The sequence below is a fragment of the Mastomys coucha genome, unplaced genomic scaffold (genome assembly GCF_008632895.1).
Source record: "Mastomys coucha isolate ucsf_1 unplaced genomic scaffold, UCSF_Mcou_1 pScaffold12, whole genome shotgun sequence".
In the NCBI taxonomy this organism is placed as follows: Eukaryota; Metazoa; Chordata; class Mammalia; order Rodentia; family Muridae; genus Mastomys; species Mastomys coucha.
In genome coordinates, this window is record NW_022196894.1 from 10,212,326 (window position 1) to 10,218,472 (window position 6,147).

General features: G+C 45.4%; 1 pseudogene; it reads right to left on the minus strand.

Moving 5' to 3' along the window:
* Positions 1–6,023: 6,023 nt before the first annotated feature.
* On the minus strand, positions 6,024–6,147 carry LOC116086717 (annotated as a pseudogene).

The window sequence follows — 6,147 nt, forward strand, 5'->3', positions numbered from 1 at the left end:
TTCCACACTGGATGGAAGAGATACACATCTATGTGTCTTTGCTAATTAGTAACATTATATTAAGCTTTAGCTATTTGAATAAACTTAGTCTTATAAGAGACTGTGATGTTCTATAATTGTGCACTATAAAAGGATCAAGAAAGTAAGGTTCCCAGTCCCTCTGTGGGCTATATTTATGGTCTTATAAAGTTCTCAGTCTTGCTGTGAACTGCATTCATAGCTTAAGAGTCTTCAATTAAATCTTTAATCCAAATCTTTAAGGTCCAAACTTAACAGGGATAAAACTGTGAAATTCCAATCTTTTTTTTTTTTTTTTTCGAGACAGGGTTTCTCTGTGTCGCCTTGGCTGTCCTGGAACTCACTCTGCAGACCAGGCTGGCCTCGAACTCAGAAATCTGCCTGCCTCTGCCTTCCAAATGCTGGGATTAAAGGTGTGCGCCACCACTGCCTGGCTGAAATCCCAATCTTATTAAAGCTACTAACTTGTTATAAACCCTTAAATATAATTAAGACATGCAAGTTAATTGTTATATATAATATATATATATATGATAAATGATTGAATTCTTTAATGGGTTCAGAACTATGTTCATAGTCATGCTAAATACAAATGTAATTCTGTGTTTCTACCTCACTCCTGGGATGTTGGACTGCAGCTAGGGGAGATAAAACACGAGGGTGTTAGGCTAAGTTTCTTTCTCCCCATTGGGGTGGGTGCTGGGCTTGTTTGGGTTGCCACCACACTGCTCAAGGGAGAAATAATGTAGGCCAAGATAGGGGACCCTAGTCCATGTTTCTCCAGGTGAGAAACTGTACTGGCTGGGGCAGAGGCTGTGGTTCCCAAACTCCTGGGCACCCAGACGCCTCTGGGAACCTCAAAGAATTGAGAATGAGGGCCCTTGAGCCTGTGATGAGCCTGGGGCGGGGAACCCAACTTAGCTCATGGTGAGTGCTAGGAGTGTGGTGAGGCCTTCTTCAGGAGTCTTAAGTGCAGCTCTATATGATGAAGCCCTCCTCCAATAGCAGTCCTTGATGAAAGAGACAGTTCTTGCTTGTCCAAACTGTTTATTCATGGCAGGAAAGAACGCACATGACTTAGGTGAACCAGAGATTAAATACCTTTTGCAGGGAGGGGATGTGTGGGAAGGAAAGCTTATTGGCTAAACCCTTGGGGCCTACCTAGATACCGCATTAGAGTGGAGAACTCTGGGTTTCGATGCTATATGACCAGTTGACACGATCCTCTTGGTGGGGTGTCCTGGTCCCGAGCTAGTGAACTCCTGCCTTTTCACTTAAGAGTTCAGGATTCTGAACTTTGCTACTTCCTTTTTAGTACTTCTCTTTGGTGGCACAATCCACTGTCCCACAGGGATTCATTTACAGGGACAAGCTTTATTTGGTGTCCTGTATATGTTTTCAAGTTTAAGCCTAAAGCAAGTAAAAACAAAGTTGGTTTAAAGTCAAGTCTACTTAATAGATGGATGGTAAGTAAACTCTTCAGAGGCCTGCTGAACACAGCATTTAAGGTGTTTAATGAAAAAGCTTCTCGTGATAGACAGAAATGCCAGATCCTAATACCACCCTGAGGTCTCCAGAGAAGATGATGCACACAGATGACCGCACCCTGCATTGTGGTAATGCTAACCACTGGGCAAAGAACTGTCCCATGCCTTGCCCACCTCCAGGTCTTACCAGAACTTTGAACACTGTTGGGTTGACTGACCTACGTTGCTTCATTAGGAAGGTCAATTTCCACAAGTTCCTCCACCACAGGAAACTCTCAGACCTTTTCGGTCTGGCAGCCAAAGCCTAATGCTGCCCAGGGTAGCAGCTGAAAATGTAACGCTGTCCTGGGTGATAGCTGAAGACCTAGACCTTTGTCTGGTAAGGAGTCTACGGTAACTGTCCAGGTGGCAGTAAGTTTCTGTCACTTTGATACAGAGGCCTTTTGGATTATACTCCCAGCTCTATTTATCCTTCTCAGATCTCTGATGAGGTTGACAGCTAACTGTTGTCAGTTTGGCAGCTTCAGTATCCAGTTTCTTCCCCTAAGGCTGCTGCTGCCAGGACTGTTAATTTCATATGGAAAATCAGGCCCCACTTTCCAGTTCCACTGGGTCTCCCAGGAACAAAGGCAGATATAAACACACAGTTTGCCTTTGCTGACAGGTTTCACACTAAAAGAGATAAACTCACAAAACAGGTTTCAATGTAGCTTTTTTACTATTCCTTTATTTAAAGAAACTTGCTTTGTATGACTACTCTCTGTAATCAGCCAATTTTTGTCTCATGATACATGATTAAATGGAAAGGGAAAGGTTAAAGTTTATGTAAGTCATGAAGGTCTAAGAAAGTAATTTAATATATCAAATGCAAGTTTTCATTCTTAGGTCTGAGGATGTGAAGATTATACTGTGAGGGTCTAAGAAAGGGATTGAAGGTATATGAAAAATGGAAAATATTTCAGATTTCTTCCCCTCTCTATGTAACTATTATATTAAGACTTCAAAAGTTCAGAGTTTTAATATTAATCAGTGGAGTTTAGATAAATTATTAATCAAGCACTGGTAAAGAAATGACTACTTTTATCACAGTCACAAGTTCAATTTTAAATTTTCTTTGGAACTTAAATTTTCTTAGAACTCACTCTGTAGACCGGGCTGGCCTTGAACTGAGAAATCCACCTGCCTCTGCCTCTCAAGTGCTGGGATTAAAGGCATGTGCCACCACTGTCTGGGTCTAAGTATACACTTAAAAGTGCTTCTTAATATACTGAAAATATTTCTGTCCTACCTAACAATCAATTAATCAATCTATCTAGGTATCATCTATCATATATCTATCATGTATCTATCTATCTATCATCTATATATCTACATATTTTCTATCTATCTATCTATCTATCTATCTATCTATCTATCTATCTATCTATCTCCAGCCCTCTGGACAGAGGAAAGAGTGTTTGTGGTTTAACCCAAAGCCACAGCATTTGCCCTGACTTGAAGGCATGAATCTACTTCAGCTGTCTATAAACACCTGCTAGCTGCTTTTTTTACAATGAGGATTTTCAGTACAGACTATGATCGGTGGTAATGCTAACATATCTAAAACTTCTATCTATTTTGTAAACTTAAAAAATTCATGTAAGCTTAAGGGAGTCACTACTTGGATCCACCTGTCAACTAGACTCCAGATAAGTATGCCTATCAACCCACAGCCTAAGTCTCCCTGCCTATTGCCTATTCCTGAGTGTGGGATCTCTGTCTCTCTGTCTCTCCTTTCCTCTGTCTCTGTCTCTCTGTCTTTCTCTTTCCTTGCTGTGGGACTACTTCCATACCCCCAACTGCCATGACCATGGCCCTGGAAGTTTCAAATGTACACCAGAGATAAAAATTTTCCCCATAAACTCCTTAACTTTACCTTCTGTCCCTAGTCTATATCCATCCTAGCAGATTTCCAACCAACTGAATGTAGAGAGAATATCTTGTATTCTATATCTATATCTATATCTATGTATGTATGTATCAGCTGTCAATTAAAAAAATCTATAGCCTATAGGAAAGAGTAGAATAGAAAGAAGGTGGAACATCCAGGAGGCACAAGGAATTCTGGGATAGAGCCAGTCGCAGGAGATTCACCCAGGAAGATGTGAAGAGAGGAGCGCATGGTACCCAAAACAGGTAACCTGCCATGTGGCAGAATGTAGCCTAGAATAAGTGGGATAATTTAAGTTATGATCTAACAAGAGAAAGCCTAGCTATGTGGCCAAGGTATTTGTAAATGTCTATTGACTCTGAGTCTTATTTCTGGGAGCCTGGGGCTGGCAGAGCCAAGCACACTTAACTTCTGCAACTGAAGAGTGCAAACTGCTCCAGACCTGCCTGCAATCTACCTGACCAGGTGTTCCTTCAGAACCTGCATCCCAGGCTGTAATCCCACAGAACCTGGGTAGCCAGTGAGACAGACGTCGCTCTGCCTGCACTCCTCTCTCTTCCTGTGACCAGCATTTCGGCCTTCCTGAACCCTAGCAATGACAACAGTGCCCTAATTTCAGTTAGAAACAGTTGTAGAACAGATTGCATCACCTTTCTTTTTAAACTTTGTATTGGTTCTTTGTGAATTTCACATCATGCACCCAATCCCACCCATCTCTCCCTTCCGTGATACCCATCCTTCACTCTTACAACCTCTCCTACAACAGAGGGGAAAAAATCTTGTGGAAGCTGCAGTGTGTCACAGTATGTCCCCAGTATACATACCTCTTTGTCCACATTTCTTTATTTGCAAATGTTTATTGCAATGACTAGTTGGTCCAGTACAAGGCCTCTGGCTTCTGGCATTCTATCAATACTGGAACCTCACAGGGACTCTTCTCAGAAATCCTGTGTCATGGAGATCCTGTAGTTTTGGATCACCCCTTCATGCACTCCAGCAATTCATCAGTGTGGGGTAGATGTTGGGGCAGGCCAATTCAAAGCCCTGGATCTGGGCCTGAGAGGAATCTGAGCTGGTCAGCTCGCCAGCTCTTCCACTCTCACACTCTTGGGACTGGCTCACCAGCAACCCCCAAACCAGGGCCAGCTCTACCCTGTGGCTCAGGCAAGGTGCAGGGCCCACTCTCCTGAATATTGTAGCCGGTGGGGAACAGGGGAGCTCTCTCACTCTCATGACCATGGGGAGAGCTGTAGTGTGTCACAGTATATCCCACAGTATATCCCTCTGTCCACATTTCTTTATTTGCAAATGTTTATTGCAATGACTTGTTGTCTGGTACGAGGCCTCTGGTTTCACATTACACTCACATGACTCTCATGGGAGAGCTGACAATGGATAAGGGAGAGGAGGAGGGCATCTCTCTGTCTGCACCACCATCCAGCAGACAAGAGGCAGGGCTGCTTCTCCTGTGCTCCTGCCCTCAGGCTGGCTCGGCTCACCCTACATCCAAGGCCAGCTCTATTATGCTGCCCAGGTAAGGTGCAGGGGCTGCTTTTCCTGAGTGCTGGAGCATGTGAGGGGTAGAACCAGCTCTTCTTGTAGGTGGCAAGGGTCGAGATGGGGAAGGGCATCTCTCCCTCACTCACGCTGCTTCTGGGCAGACAAGTTATGGGGTCAACTCTCTCATGTTCATAACCTCAGGCTGGCTCACCTGTGCCCCTGACATCAGGGTCAACTCTACTGTGCTGGCTAGGAGAGGTACAGGACCTGTTGTGAGCAGCAGGGACAGTTCTCCTGTTCACCTGACCCCAGGGCCAGGACTCCAGTGCTGGTGTGAGTGGGGAGGGCGTAAGGTATCTCTCCCTCACCTACATCACTGCAAGAGAGATGAGTGATAGGGCCAGCTCACCCAAGCTCTTATCTTTGGGGCTACCTCACTGGAAACTCTGGCAGGCAGTGTGTAGGGCTTGTTCTCCTGAGTTGGCTAGGAGCAGAGCCAACTCTCCTGTGATGCCCACATGAAGGGTGGGGCCAGTTCTGCACAGCCCTCAGACATCAACATGTTCTTGGGTGGCAGTCTGACCTTTGATGGTAACAGATGCCTGCTTCTGCAGGGCCACAGACCCACCCCACGGTCCCAGGTGGCATCACCAGCTACTCACGTCAGGCTGCTCCTCACTACCCCTAGTTCTCCAGGTCTGCCTCTCTTCGTGTGCCCATATCCTCATGCTTCTCCTTCTCTTCCATTTCTCCATCACTTACTTCTCCTCTTATGGTGCCCAGGATCTTTGAGTGTCTGGGAGTTCTTGAAAACCCCTTCAGGAGGGGTTTCAAGACTGCTGGGTTCTACTCATGCATTATGGTGCCAGGCAGGGGTCATCTTGGGCATGGTCTGTGCCCTCAGGCCTGCTTAGCAAGTCTAGTGGTTGTCTCAGGTGCACTCCTCACAAGGCCCACCCAAGTGACCCAGGTGAGATTCCTCTAGTCCCTGGCTTGTTTCCCATGCTGGGAGCTCTTGCAGGTCTGCAAGGCCTCAGACTGGTGGTGGTCATCTCAGGCATGTAGTATGTATGCCTACTAATGTTTGGTATGTTGGCTACTAATCACTCAAATGGTCATAGGTCAGAACACTGAGCTTAGGCATAGCCTCTCTGCCATCTACTGCCACACATGTGACACAGCAGCCACACCTGCAATGCCTCTAGGGGCAGG